The sequence below is a fragment of the Choloepus didactylus genome, chromosome 2 (genome assembly GCF_015220235.1).
Source record: "Choloepus didactylus isolate mChoDid1 chromosome 2, mChoDid1.pri, whole genome shotgun sequence".
NCBI classification, from domain to species: Eukaryota; Metazoa; Chordata; class Mammalia; order Pilosa; family Megalonychidae; genus Choloepus; species Choloepus didactylus.
In genome coordinates this window covers 194,811,437-194,832,864 of record NC_051308.1, presented here as the reverse complement: position 1 = coordinate 194,832,864, position 21,428 = coordinate 194,811,437, and the positions used below count along the sequence as shown (strand labels likewise).

Here is a 21,428-nt window from a genome sequence, read left to right as displayed (position 1 = left end):
ACAATTAGAAGTCAATAACTATCAGAGACTTAAAAAATTCACAAACACCTGGAGGTTAAACAACACACCCCTAAACAATCAGTGGGTTAAAGAAATAGCAAGAGAAATTGCTAAAAATATACAGACGAATGAAAATGAGAACACAACATACCAAAACCTACGGGATGCAGCAAAAGCAGTGCTGAGGGGGAAATTTATAGCACTAAACACATATATTAAAAAGGAAGAAAGAGCCAAAATCAAAGAACTAATGATCAACTGAAGAAGCTAGAAAATGAACAGCAAACCAATCCTAAACCAAGTAGAAGAAAAGAAATAACAAGGATTAAAGCAGAAATAAATGACATAGAGAACAAAAAAACAATAGAGAGGATAAATAACACCAAAATTTGGTTCTCTGAGAAGATCAACAAGATTGACAAGCCCCTAGCTAGACTGACAAAATCAAAAAGAGAGAAGACCCATATAAACAAAATAATGAATGAGAAAGGAGACATTACTGCAGATCCTGAGGAAATTAAAAAAATTTTAAGAGGGTACTATGAACAAGTGTATGCCAACAAACTGGATAAAGTAGAGGAAATGGACAATTTCCTGGAAACATATGAACAACCTAGACTGACCAGAGAAGAAACAGAAGACTTCAATCAACCCATCACAAGCAAAGAGATCCAATCAGTCATCAAAAATCTTCCCACAAATAAATGCCCAGGGCCAGATAGCTCCACAGGAGAATTCTACCAAACTTTCCAGAAAGAACTGACATCAATCTTACTTAAACTCTTTCAAAACACTGAAGAAAATGGAACACTACCTAACTCATTTTATGAAGCTAACATCAATCTAATACCAAAACCAGGCAAAGATGCTACAAAAAAGGAAAACTACCGGCCAATCTCCCTAATGAATATAGATGCAAAAATCCTCAACAAAATACTTGCAAATCAAATCCAAAGACACATTACAAAAATCATACACCATGACCAAGTGGGGTTCATTCCAGGCATGCAAGGATGGTTCAACATAAGAAAATCAATCAATGTATTACAACACATTAACAAATCAAAAGAGAAAAATCAAATGATCATCTCAATAGATGCTGAAAAAGCATTTCACAAAATCCAACATCCCTTTTTGATAAAAACACTTCAAAAGGCAGGAATTGAAGGAAACTTCCTCAATATGATAAAGAGCATATATGAAAAACCCACAGCCAGCATAGTACTCAATGGTGAGAGACTGAAAGCCTTCCCCCTAAGATCAGGAACAAGACAAGGATGCCCGCTATCACCACTGTTATTAAACATTGTGTGAGAAGTGCTAGCCAGGGCAATCCGGCCAGACAAAGAAATAAAAGGCATCCAAATTGGAAAGGAAGAAGTAAAACTGTCACTGTTTGCATATGATATGATCTTATATCTGGAAAACCCCGAGAAATCTACGATACAGCTACTAGAGCTAATAAACAAATTTAGCAAAGTAGCGGGATACAAGATTAATGCACATAAGTCAGTAATGTTTCTATATGCTAGAAATGAACAAACTGAAGAGACACTCAAGAAAAAGATACCATTTTCAATAGCAACTAAAAAAATCAAGTACCTAGGAATAAACTTAACCAAAGATGTAAAAGACCTATACAAAGAAAACTGCATAACTCTACTAACAGAAATAGAAGGGGACCTTAAAAGATGGAAAAATATTCCATGTTCATGGATAGGAAGGCTAAATGTTATCAAGATGTCAATTCTACCCAAACTCATCTACAGATTCAATGCAATCCCAATCAAAATTCCATCAACCTACTTTGCAGACTTGGAAAAGCTAGTTATCAAATTTATTTGGAAAGGGAAGATGCCTCGAATTGCTTAAGACACTCTGAAAAAGAAAAACCAAGTGGGAGGACTTACACTCCCTGACTTTGAAGCTTATTATAAAGCCACAGTTGTCAAAACAGCATGGTACTGGCACAAAGATAGACATATAGATCAATGGAATCGAACTGAGAATTCGAAGATAGACCCCCAGATCTATGGCCAACTGATCTTTGATAAGGCCCCCAAAGTCACTGAACTGGGTCATAAAGGTCTTTTTCAACAAATGTGGCTGGGAGAGTTGGATATCCATATCCAAAAGAATGAAAGAGGACCCCTACCTCACACCCTACACAAAAATTAACTCAAAATGGATGAAAGATCTCAATATAAAAGAAAGCACCATAAAACTCCTAGAAGATAATGTAGGAAAACATCTTCAAGACCTTGTATTAGGTGGCCACTTCCTAGACTTTACACCCAAAGCACAAGCAACAAAAGAAAAAATAGATAAATGGGAACTCCTCAAGCTTAGAAGTTTCTGTACCTCAAAGGAATTTCTGAAGGTAAAGAGGCAGCCAACTCAATGGGAAAAATTTTGGGGAACCATGTATCTGACAAAAGACTGATATCTTGCATATATAAAGAAATCCTACAACTCAATGACAGTAGTACAGACAGCCCAACTATAAAATGGGCAAAAGATATGAAAAGACAGTTCTCTGAAGAGGAAATACAAATGGCCAAGAAACACATGAAAAAATGTTCAGCTTCACTAGCTATTAGAGAGACGCAAATTAAGACCACAATGAGATACCATCTCAAACCAATTAGAATGGCTGCCGTTAAACAAACAGGAAACTACAAATGCTGGAGGGGATGTGGAGAAATTGGAACTCTTATTCATTGTTGGTGGGACTGTATAATGGTTCAGCCACTCTGGAAGTCAGTCTGGCAGTTCTCAGAAAACTAGATATAGAGATACCTTTCGATCCAGCAATTGCACTTCTCGGTATATACCCGGAAGATCGGAGAGCAGTGACACGAACAGATATCTGCACGCCAATGTTCATAACAGCATGATTCACAATTGCCAAGAGATGGAAACAACCCAAATGTCCTTCAACAGATGAGTGGATAAATAAAATGTGGTATATACACACGATGGAATACTACACGACAGTAAGAAGGAACGATGTCGTGAAACATATGACAACATGGATGAACCTTGAAGACATAATGCTGAGCGAAATAAGCCAGGCACAAAAAGACAAATATTATATGCTACCACTAATGTGAACTTTGAAAAATGTAAAACGAATGGTTTATAATGTAGAATGTAGGGGAACTAGCGATAGAGAGTAATTAAGGAAGGGGGAACAATAATCCAAGAGGAACAGATAAGCTATCGTGGGTAAATTTAATGTTCTGGGAATGCCCAGGAATGACTATGGTCTGTTAATTTCTGATGGGTATAGTAGGACCAAGTTCACAGAAATGTTGCTATATTAGGTTACTTTCTTGGGGTAGAGTACGAAAACGTTGGAAGTAAAGTAGTTATCTTAGGTTAGTTGTCTTTTTCTTACTCCCTTGTCATGGTCTCTTTGAAATGTTCTTTTATTGTATGTTTTTTTATTTATTTATTTATTTTTAATTTTTCATACAGTTGACTTAGAAAAGAAAAGTTTAAAAAAAAAAAAAAAAAGGAAAAAAACAAGCAGAGACCCCTTGAGGAGCTGGTGGAGAATGCAGGGGTATTGGCCTGCCCTACCTCGATGGTTGCTAACATGCCCACAGACATAGGGGATTGGTGGTTTGATGGATTGAGCCCTCTACCACGGAATTTGCCCTTGGGAAGACTGTTGCTGCAAAGGGGAGGTTAGGCCTCCCTATAATTGTGCCTAAGAGCCTCCTCCCAAATGCCTCTTTGTTGCTCAGATGTGGCCCTCTCTCTCTACCTAAGCCAACTTGAAAGGTGAAATCACTGCCCTCCCCCCTACGTGGGATCAGACACCCAGGGGAGTGAATCTCCCTGGCAACGTGGAATATGACTCCCGGGGAGGAATGTAGACCCGGCATCGTGGGATGGAGAACGTCATCTTGACCAAAAGGGGGATGTGAAAGGAAATGAAATAAGCTTCAGTGGCAGAGAGATTCCAAAAGGAGCCAAGAGGTCACTCTGGTGGGCACTCTTACGCACAATATAAACAACCCTTTTTAGGTTCTAATGAATTGGGGTAGCTGGTGGTGGATACCTGAAACTATCAAACTACAACCCAGAACCCATGAATCTTGAAGACAATTGTATAAAAATGTGGCTTATGAGGCGGGACAGTGGGATTGGGGGGGGGACAGTGGGATCACACTCCCGTTTGTCTAGTTTGTGGATGGATGAGTGGAAAGGTGGGGGAAGGAAACAAACAGACAAGGGCACCCAGTGTTCTTTTTTACTTTAGTTGCTCCTTTTCACTTTAACTATTATTCTGGTTATTTTTGTGTGTGTGGTAATCAGGGTGTCGGGGATTGATTTTGGTACTGAATGTACAACTACGTAATGGTACTGTGAACAATCAAATGTACGATTTGTTTTGTATGACTGCATGGTATGTGAATATATCTCAATAAAATGAATAATAAAAAAAACTAATAGGTAACTGTGCTAGTCATGGAAAGCTTCTAATATCACAGTCACTTTGAAATTTCACAGTTGTAACACACCATGCTAGATTATACTGCCATAACAACCCCTACAACTGAAATGCTTAGCACAACAGAAGTTTATTACTCAGTTCATGAAAATTCTGTGAATTCAGGTCATTTTAACATTTTGAAGTGTACAATTCTGTGACATTAAGTAAACTGACAATGTTGTGTAACTTTCACCTGTATCTATTTCAGGATATTTTTATCATCCAAAACACAAACTCATAAATATTAAGCAATAACTCCTTTTTCCCATCTTCCCTGGCAAACACTACTTTACATTCTGTTTCTATATATTTGCTTATTCTAAGTATTCACTATAAGAGAAATAATATTTGTTCTTTTGTATCTGGCTTCTTTCACTCAACATGATGTTTTCAAACGTTCATCCATGTTGTAGCATGTATCAGAATTTCATTTCTTTCTACAACTGAATAATATTCCATTGTATGTACAGACCACATTTTTTTAATCAAAGGTCATAGACACTTGGTTGTTTCCATGTTTCGCTATTGTGAATAATGCTGCTATGAGCACTGGTGTACAAACATCTGTTCGAGTCCCTGTTTTCAAGTCTTCTGGATGTATATCTAGAAGTAGAATTGTAAGGTCATACAGTAATTCTATGATTAATTATATGAGGAATCAACAAACTGTTTTCCACAGGAGCTGCACCATTTTACATTCCCACCAACAATTTTCAAGGGTCCCTATTTCTCCACATCCTCACCAACACTTACTAGTTAATGCTTCTTAATTATAGCCACCCTAGCAGGTGTGAAGAGATATCTCATTGAAGTTTTGATTGTATTTCTCTAATGGCTAATGATGTTGAATATCTTTTCATATGTTTATTGGACATTTGTGTATCTTCTTTAAAGAACTGTCCATCCAAATCCTTTGCCCATTTTTTAATTAGGCTGTCTGTCTTTTTGTTGTTGAAGTGTAGGATTTCTTTATATATTCTGGATATTAAATCCTTATTGGATAGGTAGCTTTCAAAAATGTTCTCCCATTGTGTGGGTAGTCTTTTTACCTTCATGATAAAATCTTCTGATGCACAAAAGTTATCAATATTGATGAAGTCCAATTTATCTACTTGTTCTTTTGTTGTTAATGCTTTAGTGTAAAATCTAAGAATCCATTGCCTAATTAAGGGTTCTGAAGAGTTTTCTCTATATTACGTTTAGGTCACTGATTCGTTTTGAATTAACTTTTGTAGATGGTGATGCTGAGAGGAAGGGGTCCCAATATATTCTGTATTTCCAGCTGTCCCAGCAACCTTTGGTTGAAGAGAGTATGCTTTCCCCATTGAATGGACTTCGCACCCTTGTTGAAAATCAACTGCCCATAGATGTGTGGGTTTATTTCTGGATTCTAAATTCTATTCCATCGGACTATATGTCCTTCTTTATGCAGGTACCACATGTTTTAATTTACTGTTTCTATATATTAAGTTTTGAAATCAGGAAATCAGACTCCTCTAACTTGTCTTTCTTTATCAAGAACGTTTGGGTTCCTTGGGGCTCTTCGCAATTCCAAATGAATTTGAAGATCAGCTTTTCCATTTCTGCAAAAATAGGTGCTTGGGTTTTGATAGGAATTGCACTGAAGTTGTAAATCATTCTGGGTAGTAATGACATCTTTATAGTATTAAGTCTTACATTTGATGAACATGAAATGTCTTGCCATTTATTAGGATATCTTTAATTTCTTTGAAGAACATTGTTTTGTTTTCTTGTTTTCAGAATGCAAGTTTTTAACCTCTTGGTTAAATTTATTCCTAGGTATTTTATTCTTGTAGATGGTATTGTAAATGGAATTATTAATTTCCTTTTCAGTATGTTCATTTGTGGTGTATAGACTCACAACTGATTTTTGCATTTAAACTTGTATCCTAAAATGTTGCTTATTTGGTTATAAATTCTAGTAGACTAGTGTTTATTAGCTTTCTTGTGGGGATTATTTGGAATTTTCTGAATATAGGGTCATATCATCTGCAAATTGAGATAGTTTTACTTCTGCCTTTCCAATTTGGATGCCTCATTTCCTTTTTCTTGCTTGATTGCTATATCTAAAATTCCCCTACTATGTTGAGTAACTGTTTTGATAGTGGGCATCCTTGTTTTGTTCCTGATTGTAAGGGGAATGCTTTAGGTCTTGCACCACTGAGAATGATGCTTGCTGCAGGTTTTTCACAAATGCCCTGTACCAAGTTGAGAAAGCTTCCTTCTATTCCTAGTTTTCTGACTGTTTTTATCATGAAAGGATGTTGGATTTTGTCAAATGCCTTTTCCGCTTCAACTAAGATGATCATGTGGGTTTTCTCCTTCATTTTATTAATGTGGTATATCATACTGAGTGAATTTCTTATGTTGACCCACTCCTGAATTCTTGCAGTAAATCACATGTGGTCACAGTATATAATCCTTTCTAACATACTGTTAAACGTTACTCACAGTTACCTAATAGTACCAGTTAGCTGGCTGGTACTTTGCAGAGGATATCTGTATCTACATTCCTAAGAAATACTGATCTGTAATTTTCTTTACTTGTGCTGTTTATAGCTGGCTTTGGTGACAGGGTAATGCTGACCTCATAGACTGCATTACGAATTAATCCCTCCTCTTTATTTTTTGGAACCATTTGAGAAGGTTGTATTAATTCTTTAAATATTTGGCAGAATTCAGCAGTGAAGCCATTCTTTTGGGGATGTTTTTGATTACTAATTTAATCTCTTTACTTGCTATGGACCTCTTAAGATCTTCTATTTCTTGAGTTAATTTAGGTAATTTTTAATGTATGGTGGTTTGAAGCTGTATGTACCCCTGGAAAACATGTTCTTAAACCTAATCCATTTCTGTAAGTGTGAACACACTGTAAGACAGATCTTTTTTTTTAGTTCAATTTTATTGAGATATATTCATATATCATACAATCATCCAAAGTGTACAATCAATTGTTCACAGTACCGGTAAGTAGGATCTTTTGATGAGGTTATTTCAGCTAAGGTGTGGCCCAGCCCAATCAGGATGAGTCTTAATCCTAATACTGGAATCCTTTATAAGCAGAATGAAATTCAGACAGAGAGAGACAAATCCACAGGAAACAAGCTGAACATCAACAGAACTTAGAAGAGAAGGAAAGAGACCAAGACATGCCACCATGTGCCTTCCCATGTGAGAAGCTAAGGACCAAAGCTCACAGGCAGCCAGACCCAAAATGCCACTGTCTTTAGGAAGAAAGCAGTGCCTTAAAGGTGTCTTGATTTGGACCTTTTACCCTAATCACAAAACAAGGAACAAATAAATTCCCACTGTTTAACCCAACTCATTTCAGGATATTTGCCTGAGCAGCCCAGGAAACTAAAACAGTATGCTTCTAGGAATTTGTCCCTTACATCTCGCTTATCTTATTTGCTGGTATACAACTGTTCATAGTATTCTATTATGAGTTTTTTTATTTCTGTAAGGTAGATTGTAATGACCCCATTTTCATTCCTGATTTTAGTTATTTATGTCCTCTCTCATCTTTATTTGTCAATCTGGCTAAACAACTATTGATTTCATTGATCAACTTTTGGTTTCATTTTTCTAATGTTTTTCTATTCTCTACATCATTTATCTCCACTCTAATCTTAATTCTTTCCTTCCTTTCCTTTCCTGCTCACTTTGGGCTTCATACATTTTAGGGCTCTTGTGTGGTGTGTATATGTTTATAATCATTATATCTTCTGGCTAGATCAAAACTCTTATAAATACTTAATGTCTTTGTCTCTTGTAATCCTTTATGACTCAGAGTCTATTATGTTGGACAGTAATATAACCATTTTGGCTCTCTTTTGGTTATTATTTGCATGAATATTTTTTTCCATCCTTTCACTTTTGACTTCTTTGTGACTTCAAATCGAAAATAAGTCTCTTGCAGACTGCATATAGGTAGATGTTATTTTTGCAACCTAGCTGTCAATTTTTGCCTTTTAATAGAGTTTAATCCATTTACACCTATGGCAAAAACTGATAAGGAAGGATTTACTTCTGCCATTTAAATATTTGTTTTTTGTTATGTCTTGTAGGTTTTCTTTTTCCTCAATTACTCCATTACTGCCTTTTACTTTTCCAGTTGATTTTTGGTAATGTACATTTTGATTCCCTTTTTCTTTCCTTTTCTCTATAATTTAAAATTTTTTTCTTAGTGGTTACTTTTTTAGTTTCCTAGACGGCTCAAGCAAATATCATGCAATGGGTTGGTTTATACAATGGGAATTTATTAGTTCATGGTTTTGAGATTAGAAAAAAGTCCAAATCAAGGCATCATCAAGGCAATATTTTCTTCCCAAAGATTGATGCTCTGAGGCTGGCTGCCAATGATACTGGTCCTGGGCTCCATTACATGGCAATGAACATGACAGCCCCTCCTGGCCTCTCCCTTGTCTTTCAGGTTCTGCTGACCCTTCAGCTTCTTGCTTTCCATAGCTTTTTACTCTCTCTGCCTGAATTTCATTCTGCTTATAAAGAACTCTAATAACAGGATTAAGACCTAGCCTGATTGAGTTAGGCTATAATCCTCACAACTGCCTGCTACATGGTTCAAGGATGGGGGATGGTAGTTTCCACACAAACAGTGAAATTCACCGAAATTTATTAGCCTCTTCATTCACCTTTCCCTGGATATTACAAGTTGTTCTACTAGACTCTAAAGTTCCAAAATATTTGATTCTGACAGTTCCTGCAGACTCATTAATTGTTTTGTTTGAAGGATCAATTCCATAGCTTCTTACTCTGTCATTTTCCCACAATTCCTCTCTAAGCTGTTTTAATCTTATGGTACCTACTACTACTAGCAAAAAAAGGGGGAAGAGGACTGGCATTTGGTTACTTTTGCTTATATTTCACTTATACATAAACAAGTCACATGACTGCACGTAACTGCAAGGGAACAAGGAACACAACCCTCAAAATGCTCCTGAAATAAAGAAAGAAAAAGGAACAATGCTTACCACACTATTAATTATTACAAGGTGAAATATGTCAGCTTATTGTCTCAAAGTTACTATTTCCCTCCAATCCTTTTGTTTAGGGCCGGCTGCATGGGTGAGCAACCTGGGCAGCCCCTTAGGGCCCCAAGCTCCAAAGGACCCTGTGTTTGGTTTAATGCTCTACTGTTACCAACCTAAAAATTTTATTATTTTTATTTTCAGATTTGTTTGTAAGTGAAGTATGATGGGACACTGAAACATGCATGTGAAAAGAGGAGATACATGCGATATGGGTATCTGACAGTCACCGTTGTTCCATTCTTATACAGCATTCCTAATACCTAAGGGCAAAAATTTCCAGTGTACTCACAATGTCTGGGAGTTCAACAGAACTCAAAGTGAGTACAAGTTAAGCGTGCTATCTACAACCACATAAGCAGCCTCAGGAAGCTACACTTGATGTCTGAACTGTAACTTGCTTCAAACCAGAAACGGTATTCTAAGAAACATGAATGAACAAGGAACCCTATCACGTATTTTCTTACCCATGTTTCTTCCCTGCATTAAACAATCACTTACATTGAAAATTATGACACAGAGGGACATAAAAAAGGGCAACCCATAGTTCATTTTCCTATCAGTCCTGCCTTACTCATCAACAAGTCAAAGACAGAGAGTGTTGGTAGAATGCGTCGTAATCAATAAGTTAAATAAAAACAGTTAAGTAAGTTTTGTGCAGCATTTCCACTGCTCTGGAAAGAATGAAATACATATGTCATTTCATTTAAATATGTAAGTCACAAAATACCAGTGATTCTGCATAAGACCTAAATACTCCTATATTTGCATTTAAAACTGGCACTGCACGATAGACAGATGAATGGTAAAATTCAAACTACTGATTTTATTTTCCTTTTTTACAATAACATTAAATATCAAATAAAAAAACACTACAACAAGTTGAGAGAATGCAGAAGAAAGAAAAAAGCTTTATATTTTACAACCTTTAACAGCACTTTCTCCTACTTTTTGAACAAGAGAAGCCTACATTTTAGTTTTGCACTGGGCCCTGCATTTCGTTGTGGGTCCTACATTTGTTCAAGTAAATGAATATAAATCTAGCATGAATATTAATGAATATTATTTATGAAGATTGATATATAAATGGCTGGGTTAAAGCTGAAGATACAAAATTAAGTAAGGGGCTCAAATCTGAAAGGGAAGATAGTCACATAAGCAAGCAGTGACAATATTATGCGACATACATTATAGAAACCTTGAGCAAAGACCCTAACAAAAACCTTCATCATCGAGATAATATGTGAGCCGAGGAAGAATTTCCCAGTAGGGAGAGGGAGTGAGATGGAACAGTCATATTAGATGGACTTGTATGTTCTAAACAAGTGTATTTATAAAACTCGGAGAAATTCTTCAGAACATAGAATAGCATGCATACTGATGAGTACAGAGATGAAATTGGGCATGTAGGTTACTGTCACACAATGAAGAGATTTGCATGCCAAGTTGAGTTTAGAATTCAGCGAAGAGAAGCCACAGATTTACAAGCAGAAGAGTGGCACAATTTCTGTTTTAGATAAACTTCTGCAGAGCAAGGAAGATAGAGAGGGAAGAGAGACTGAAGTTTGGAATAAAAATCAAGAGTCAATAAAATAAATAGAAGTAATTAGCAATAACAGTAAAAAAGCATTAGGAGGTGATATGGGGTCTTAGCACAAGCAATTTGGGGGGGGGGGGCGTTAAAGTTAAATGGGTTTCTTTCCTGAAGGACCTCTCTGACTCTTCAATATGCTAATATGCACTATAAATTTCTAAGAGAGGGATGTAGTTTGCAGCATTTCTCAGACTCAATTCACTAAGGAAGCCTCTTTTGACAGGACCACCTATTACTAGCATCTCTAAGAACCGTGAGAAACACAAGTTTTATAACACAATTCTATGAAACAGATTCATATACACAGATGCACAAATTCTATGCACTGAGAAAAGCAGAGGGCAGTAGAGGGCTTAAGACAGGCAAATGTGAGGAACAAAAAGGAAATGACTATAATACTACCAATTTGTGTTAAGGACCTAACTAAAGCTGGAAATCATAAATACATAAAATATCAATCTATTTTTTTATACAGTTTGCAGACATTTAAATTCCAACTGGGTAGGCGATGAGCAGAATGAATATTTCAATAGGATAAGGAAGCATGATGGTAGTGATTCTGGTGGAGGGAGGAGAGAGCGCCAAGAGAAGCTTCACACGGAAAGATTAGGGATCAATCAGAAAACTAAAGAAACAAGAAAGATACACATATCCGCAAATAGGAGATTCTGGTCAGAGTACAGCTGTTTTGAACAACATGAGTGGACGTATTAAGGAAAGCAGAGTTAAACATCATTGCAACACAAAAATTAGGTAAAAATAAAGTTAAGCTATTAGGGGACCTTCAATTTACCATTCAATATGATAGCATGTTAGACCAAAGTATCAGTGAATAAAAGGGAGAGATCTAGAGATTACAAGACGGAAATGACAAAAACAGATAAGAAAAACAGCCAGTAGTGCGTAAGTCTTAAAACAGGAGGAATTTTAAAGGCTGGAAGAGAAATAAATAGATAGTATCTTTAAAATTACGGACCTGGTTTGCTGGCTTTGAGCAAACAGATGTGAGCAAAATAAGCTACATTCCCTAGAGGATTTAGAATAGTGATTCTCAACATTTTTTCTACTCTAATACATCTACGAAACAGAATAAACTTCCAACAGAAGGAAGAAGGAACAAAATAATGGGGCAGGGTAGGATGAGGATGACTATGAGTGGTTTATAAGGCCTTCCAAAGAGATTATGAAATGCCTTCCTAAGGAGGTGCATCTCCCATATATTGAAAATCATTGCTTTAATAGAAGTAGTGCTATAAGAAAAAGCTTAAATAGAAGTTCTAAACACAAAATAACATCGATTTTTTTGTCTGCATGATAATAGAGTATCTACCAAATGTTAGGCAGAATTCAAGACACTACCACATAACAATGCCACAGGTTCCTAAAAAAAGTCTGGGAAAGGCACCAGCCTCTTCAAGAGTATCAACCAACTGCATCCCCCTTGCCCAAAATATCAACACCCCTTTACAGGACGAACAAGTTGGAGTGGTCATTACCTAGTGTGGTTATTATCCAGTGTCATTATCTAGGTCAGACCTGGATATCCCTGAAGACTGAGAAAGTGATCAAATGAGAGGGAGGAGTAACAACAGACAAGATAGGATTTAACAAAGGATTATGACTACCGAATCATTATATGTATATTTCTTTTTAGTCTCTGGTGCATTAGAACTACAAGGAAATAACTGAAATTGTGGAAATGTAACCCATACCATACTTTGAAATTTGCTCTAAAACTACTTCTTAAACTGTACTTTGAAAGTTAATGCTTTTCTGTATATACATTATATTTCACAATAAAAAATGTTTAAAAAACAAAAAGTCTGGGAGCTGAAACAAATTTTTCATGTTAAAACAAAAAAACATTTTTGAGGACATAGATCAGCTACTAAATGTCTAGTATGCCCATTCATTTATCCTTACACTTCTGTGAAATTAATACAATTATGTATGTTTCCAATTTATATAATGAGTATGTGACTTTGCCTAAGATGACACAAATGGGACCAATCTATGACTGGAAGAAAAAAGGAGCCCCAAATTTTAGTCCAATGCTCAGGTACTAAGGTATGTCTCTTAGCCTAAATCAGTAGTTCTCAAACTTTCTGGTCTCAGGATCCTTTTTACTCAAAAATTATTGAGGGTTTTCTTTTTTGTCTTTGTGAGTTATATCTATTGATGTTTGCTTCATTAGATATTAAAACCTCATAAATTTTTAAAATACTATAATTCCCCTATTAGCGCATTCTAATAGGCTAGTATTACTCTGACCAAAACCACACAAACATATTATAAGAAAAGAAAACTATAGACCAATATCCCTTATGAACATAGATGTCAAAATCCTCAGCAAAATACTAGCAAACCAAATCCAGCAACATATAATAATAAGGCTCATACAACATAATCAAGTGTGATTTATTCCAGGATGCAAAGTTGGTTCAACATATGAAAATCAACGATATAATACACCATATAAAAAGATTAAAGAACAAAAACTACATGATCATCTCAATAGATAACAGAAAAGGCATTTGACATAATCCAATATACTTTCATGATAAAAACACTCAACCAACTAGGAATAGAAAGGAACTTCCTCAAACTAAAAAAGGACATTTAAAAAAAAAACACTGCTAATATCATACTTAAGGGTGAAAGACTTAAAGCTTCCCCCCTAAGATAAACAACCAAACAAGACTGCTCTTACCACTTCTATTCAACAGTGTACTGAAGATTCTGGCCATGGTAATTAGGCAAGAAAAAAATAAATAAAAGGAATATAGATTGGAAAGGAAAAAATAAAACTATCTTTATTCACATATGACATAATCTCATATATAAAAAATCCTAAGGGCTTAAGACAAAAAAAAAACCTATTAAAGCTAATAAATGAGCTCAGCAAAGTTGTAAGACACAAGATTAATACATAAAATCAGTTGTATTTCTACACTTTAGCAATGAACAATCTGAAAATGAAATTAAGAAAACCATTCCACTTACAATAGCATCAAAAAGAATAAAACACTTAGAAATAAATTTGATTAAAGAAGTACAAGACTCTTTTACTTAAAACCACAAAACATTATTGAAAGAAATTAAAGAAAACCTAAAAAAATGGAAAGACATACCACTGTTTAGTTGGTAATACTTCCCAAATTATCTCTTGATTCAATACAATCCCTATAAAAATCCCAGCTGCCTTTCTGAAGAAATTGAAAAGGTGATTCTAAAATTCATAGGGCAATGCAAGGGACCCAGAACAGGTAAAACAATCTTATAAAAGAACAAAGTTAGAGGACTCGCACCTCCCGGTTCAAAAACTTAATAGATAGTTACAGTAATCAAGACTGTGTGGCAATGACAGAAAGACAAAGAGACCAATGGAACAGAATTGAGAGTCCAGAAAAACACTGGCACACATCTATGGCCAGATGATTTTGGACAAGGGTGCCAAGTTCATTAATTGGAGAAAAACTAGTCTTTTCAACAAATCAAGCTGTGACAACTGGATAGTCACATGCAAAAGAGTGAATATGGATTCCTCCCTCACACTACAAAAAGCTGAAACTGGATCAAAGACTTAAATGTAAGAGCTAAAACTATAAAATTCTTAGAAGAAAACATGGGTGTAAACCTTCAGAACATTGGACTAGACAATGATTTCTTAGACATGATACCTAAAGCACAAGAAACCAAAGAAAAAGTGGATAAATTTGACTTCACCAAAATTAAAAACTATTTATGTGTCAAAAAAACACTATCAAAGAAGTAAAAAGCCCACAGAATGGGGGGACATTTTTGCAAATCACATATCTGGTAAGAGTCTAGTATCCAGGGTATACAAAGAACTCTTACAAACAATTAAAAGAAAAAGATGCAATTTTAAAAATGGACAAAGGATTGGAATAGACATTTCACATTTCTCCCAAGAAGATATATAAGTGGTCAAATAGCACATGGAAAGAAGTTCAACATCATTAGTCATTAAAGAAATGTCCAGAATAGGCAAATCCATAGAGACAAAAGAAGACTAGTGATTTTGAGGGGCTGGGAGCAGATGGGAACAAGGGAATGACTTAACAGGGCATGGAGTTTCTTTTTGGGGTGGTGAAAGTGTTCTGAAATTAAGAAGTGGTGATGGTTACACAACCTTATGAATATATTAAAAACCACTGAATTGCACACTTTAAAAAGATGACTCTTATGTGAGTTATAGCTCAATTAAAGAAAAAATAAATAGCATATTCTATTAGCCATCAAAACAGTAATGCTCTCACATATCATGAAGCCTTTAGTAAACACCACTCTACATTCAGATGAGAGAAGGAAAAGGAAAAGGCAAATAGTGTCTTAATATTATTATGAAAACAGTTTTGACTCAGGGACCCCCAAAAGTCCCTGGACATACTTTAAATAAAGCGGCCTAAAGTAATACTTATTAGAATGCGGGCTTATACATACTTAACGACAAATAAATTTTAATGATATTGAAATTAAACTACAGTGGCTAAGATGTTGACAAATGCAATAAAGTTTAGCTATTCTATATAATTCATATTTTATGTACTTACAAAATATTGTTCTTCCAATCTATGTGACTATACTGAATTTAACACCCTCTGCATATGAAATTCTGACACTCTAAACTTGAGATGCAACATAATACAGTGATTAAGAGTTTTGGCTTTATACTCAGACACCCTGAGCTCAGATCCTGATTCTACAGTTCAATAGTGGTAAGATCTTGTTCAAGATACTTAACCCTTCTGCACCTCAATTTCCTCACCTATAAACGAGGGTAATAAAAGTAAAAAGGGTTGTAGTCAAGACATTTAGTACTTCCAAGATCTTTAGAAAGAGACCAGCACATAGTAAATATTCAGTAAATTATCTATTACCACTGCAAATAAATCAAATACCTATTTAAAACTATCAGACTATTGTGTGACATATAAACATACTTGTTTCCTTTTGAAAGCACAAGCTGCTTCATCTGAAGATTAGGACTTTGCTCATCTTTATTGGTAAACACTGAGCTTACATAAATGACTCTCTCCATTCCACACCCCAAGGCCCTATCCTACTGCTATCTAGTACAAAACTAAAAGTCAAGTAAGCCAAGCCAAGTAGTACAACTTGTTATCAAGGTGATTTCTCTCAGAGGTATTTTTATCTTAAAAGAATCTTTAGACAATTAAGATATGTATCACAGGATCCTCAAAATAAAAACCACTCTGAAAAATAGCAGCTAGGGAAAGGATAGTGAAGTGGTATGAAAAAGACGACTTTATCCACTGGGAAGACAGGTAGAATCTGTTGGTAAGGAAGCCAAGGAGAAAGAAATGCTAGACTAGGAGTCAAAAAAACCCTACACCATATCCCATCACAATTTACCATTTTTACACACGGTATTTCCTAGCTCTGGAATGTCCCCCAGTCATCCTACTTTCTATTTAACAAACTCCTACCCATCCCTCATAAGCCAGCTTAATCACCTTTCCTCTGAACTCCTACGGTCCAGTGTGTCATAATTTATCTCTATTATAAGACTGAGTCCTTGAAGGCAGAGATCGAGTCCCCCATACTTTTCCCCCCCATACTAGTAATGTCTAGCATACAGCATAAATGAAACATGATAAATAAATGAATGGTTGAATGAATAAATGAAAGAATGAACAATCTTAGGCAAATTATTTTACTTCTAAAAGCCTTAGTTTCTCCTAAAAAACTGAGAAAATACTTGATACATCTGAGAAGCAACATGATATATACAGAATACGAGAAAGAGCAAGCAGATCTGCTTTGAATCTGACTACCTTTGTGATCTTCAGCAAATTAAACTCTGTGAGTCACAGATTCCTCATCCATAAAACAGGTTTCATAGGGTTGTTACATTAAGCAAATGAAAAAAAATACATAAACATATAAACATGCCAACATGCCTAGCACAGTGTCTGGAACAAAACAGGTACTCAAATATCATTTCCTTTCTCTCTGCCCCTTTCATTCACAGCCTAATTACTGGCATACAATAACATTTGACATGAAAACAATTTGGAAACCATAACACACCACACAAATTGAATCTTTCACTTAAGGAGAAGAAAATCTGAACTGTTCATTTTTGCATTTATATCCCTTTTCCTCTTTTTAGACTTGTTAGAAACACTTGGGAATATTATCCTGGTTTTTAAACATTTCCCCAAATTATGCAATTATCCAGGATTCTACAATTAAAACAGTTCAGTAAATTCAGTGTAAACAATCCTAATTCCTCTAAGATTAAGAATAAAATCCACACATTCAGCTTTGAACTATGGTGTAATGGTTAAGGTCAAATGTCAACTTGGCTTGCTTACGGTGTCCAGTTGTTTAGTCAAGCAAGGACTGGCCTGATTGTTACTGTGAAGGTATTCCGTGGATTTAAATCATTAGTCAGTTGATTGCATCTATGACTGATTATTTCTACAATCAACAAAGGAGATTGCCTTCAGCAATAAGAGAAGACTCATCCAATCAGTTGGAAGCCTTCAGCAGTCAGAGAGAATTTTGATCTCTACTTCAGCCAGCCAGCTTTTCCAGGGGAATTCATCAAATACCTTCATGGAGTTGCCAACTTGTGGCCTGCCCTACGTAATTTGGACTTGCCATTCCCCAGGATGGCACAAACCAATTCCTATAATAATTCTTATAATAGTTATATATATATAATATATATATTTACATATATAAGTATATAACTTTACATATATAAATATATAATATTTATACATATATATCCTGTTCATTCTGTTTCCCTGGAGATTCCTGACTAACATGCATGGTGTCCTTTTTTTCCCTTGCTTGTTTCAGGTCTTCCCTCAATTGTTCTTTTTTAGGACTTACTTGTATCTGTAGTAATGACTTTAATTGAATCCTGTAATAATATTTTACAAATTTAAGCATTTGCAATTTATTTTAGAAAGGAACACATCTCACTGACTTCTGTTATATCACAATGGTCTTTTTTTTTTTTTAAAAGAATAAACAAAATTTACTGGCATCAATATTTACAGGTAAGTCTTGTTTAAGACTTACAGGTAAGTTTCTCCGAAACCAGAACTTTCTGCAGTTTATAAATTCATACACCTTTCTCTACACTTACAGATCCTGATTTAACATTCTATAAAAACCACATACTATTATGTACGTCAAGGTTAACTGTGAGGTCAAAAAAAAAAGTTCGCTAATTACTTACAATTACTAAAGTGAATCTGTTCTGAAAACTAATAAAAATTCTCTTTAAACAGTTTTTTACTAATCACAGATATTTATAATTACAACTATAAATTTTTATTTTAAAAGGCTTAAAATTAAATTATAGATATTGTACTGTACTAACTAGATTAATCAAAAATAAATGTAATTCTATGCTGATTTACAAAATTGAACTAAACTTAATTACATGATAGGTATGTTGTTAATTTATCTTTCTTACTAACACCTTGGCTTAAGGCAATGAAAAGGCTTTTAATTTCCTTTTTATATTTAGATGTTTGCTAGACTTAAAACATTAAATGTCAATAATTTTCACTTCTTCTGGATTATTTCAAGGAACCTTTATTTTTTCATTTTTTCATACTGCTAAATGAAAAACTGCAAATAGCAGAAAAATATATCTAAAAGAACTTTTTTAAATCAACTTTCATTTGTTTATGTTAGATATCATAAATATTTTTAAAGCACAAAACGACTTAAAATCCTTATCTTCCCAAAAGTTCATGGTTTTTAAGAAACAATATTTAAAACTAGTTTATAAAAGCATCACGGCACACTAGCCAATAGTGAGTTCATTGATTATCTTAAGCACAGCATTTTAAAAGAATCAATATTTCATAATTTTACAAGCTGTGATTAATCAGGACTAGAGTGCAGTGTAGTGCAACAAATTTTAAGGAGAGGCACGCAAAGGTTCTGAAAGAAAATTTCGGCATACAATTTACTAATATAGAGAACGTGCAGACTACTACTGACCAAAAAGGAGTCAACTTTTCTTTGAAACTGTCCTACAGTTTAACACCTCAGTAGATCATAATCGGTTGAGATTATCCAATTTTATTAGCTAATAGCTCTCACTACTTTAAAAACAGAAACAGTACATGTTCTATTTCATCAACTGTTACACATTTTACTACTATAAGACTTGTAGAAAAATTTCTGGAAACAAAAGGTACTCTGATCCACTCCAGCTAATTACTAAATGCATGCCAACAATACACAATTCCAATTGCATATCTGAACACTAATTTAAGATCACAAAGGGAGTGGAGAAAGTAAAATGAGTAAGGAACTACCTTTGTATCAAAAATATATCAGATCACGAAACAAGGTATAGGGAAACTAAGATCTCGCTCTAGGTACACAATGCATCTGATCTGAGTTTTAGTAATCTGAAAAGGTTCAATCAACATTGTTGAAATAACAGTAACTCTTCCCATTCTGGTACGACTAGAAATCCGGCTTACGTGTTTCTTTCAGGTCTTAAGTATCTCATTCTTTTGCAATCCGGATACCAAAGAATCCGAAATCTCTCCCGGAGGCGTGCAACACAGTAAGGGGAGTGCTGTCTGTTTACAAATACGAATCTCACAGTTTCCCACGTCAAAACCGCGCATTACCAGCATTCGACTGGCGAGCGGCGGGGGGGGGAGGAGGGTGAGCAAGAAACAACATCTACACACAGACACTTCTGCCTTCTCTTCTCCAGACAAGGGCGAGACCAAAGAAAGAAAATATTAGTTATTTATATTAATATTTATTATAATATACTTGAGTATATTTTCGTATTTTAAATGTGTGTATGTATATATATATATATATATATGTATATATATATATATATAAAACTCCACACTACATATATTCGTATGTCTAAGCAGAGGTGAAAGAATAGGCACACATGACAGGGAATCGTACTGGATCCCAGAGAATGCTCAAGCCAATCCCGTTAACTTAAAATCCGCCTACCGGGTCTACAGGTTTCGTTTCAGGACCGGGCGCCCAGCCTCTCTGGGGAGTTCGGCCCCAAAGCGCCCCAATGCCCTCCTCAGGCCGCCCAGGCCGCTGTCCCTACCTTCTTCACGCATGTCTTCCCCTCGGACACCCGAAACCCATTCCAGCAAAGATAAAAGTGTCAGGCCCCGTGGGGGCGTCTGAGACGCGCTCGGGCCAGGCCCCCGACACCTGCGAGGCGCGGCATCTGAAGAAGGGAGAACTGGGGCTGCCCGGCCTTCCAGAGCACACCCCCTCGGCGCCCGATGCCGCGCCACGGCCGGAGCTCCCGTACCTGCGAGGCCCGCCAATCTACAGGCGCGCGCGGCGCCTCCTCATCTCAGTGGCTCCCGCTCCCCCTCCGCCTCCCGCTGCTGCCGCCGCTGTCGCCTTCGCCGCCGCCGCCGCTGGAGGCCGGGACACGACGAGCTCAGGACTCCACCGCCATGTCCGCCGCGCCGCGAACTGCATTGTGGGGGGGAAGGGATGGGGAGGGAGAGGAGGAGGGAGAGAAAGAGGAGGACCCGCTGAGGGGAGGGGGCCGAGGAAGAGTGGGAGCCGAGGGAAAGTGGGAGGGAAGAAAGAGACCGATCCGCGTTTGGGGTCGTAGCCAGGGAGGGTGGAGAATAGGCGCGGAGGAGACCCCGGAGAGGAGATGCGGCGGGAGAGATTTAAGGGTGCCCTCTCCCTTCTTTCTGGGAACCCCTGGGTACCGGCTAGCCCACGAGGGAAGGAACTCCATTCAAACCGGGGAGGGGCTACGCCAGAGGGTTTGCTGCAGCTGCAGGGAAGAATGAGGACGGGGCCGAAGTGGGGGAGCCGCGCACTCACACACTCGCTGTGGGAAGGCGCGCGCGAGGGGACTCGTTAGCCTGCGAGGAAGGGGGGAGTCCCCCTCACCGAGGGGGAGGGTCGAAGTCACTCTGTAGTCTGTCAGGAGGGGCGGGGCCGCTAAGCGGGGGTCGCGAGGCCCCGCAGCCGGCCAGGGCGCCGCTGGGGAGTCGCTCCAGGACGCTAGCGCGCCTGAGGAAGCCGGGTCGCAAGCGGCACTTAGGCCCCTCGGGTCTAGCTCCTAGGCTGAGGGCCTCCTTGCCCAGGCCCCCGGAGGGGAAGAAGGTCCTGAAAGCAGCTTCGCTACAAAAGCCGTTCCCTTGGGGGACAAAACGTGGCCTTGAATGTGCACCCTCTAGCCTGGCACACTGACCCAGCCTGGTCTGAGCCTCCGTGA

The 21,428-nt window shown here is 37.0% G+C and overlaps 1 protein-coding gene across 6 annotated transcripts in view; it reads right to left on the bottom strand.

Moving 5' to 3' along the window:
- Window positions 1–20,677, bottom strand: part of TUT4 (terminal uridylyl transferase 4) — a 154,799-nt gene extending 134,122 nt beyond the window's left edge. For all 6 annotated transcript variants that reach the window (XM_037827221.1, XM_037827222.1, XM_037827223.1 and 3 more), the window contains exon 1: window positions 20,496–20,677. The gene's annotated coding sequence lies outside the window, so the exon portion shown is untranslated. The remainder of the gene's footprint in view (window positions 1–20,495) is intronic.
- Between the last annotated feature and the right edge of the window lie 751 nt (window positions 20,678–21,428).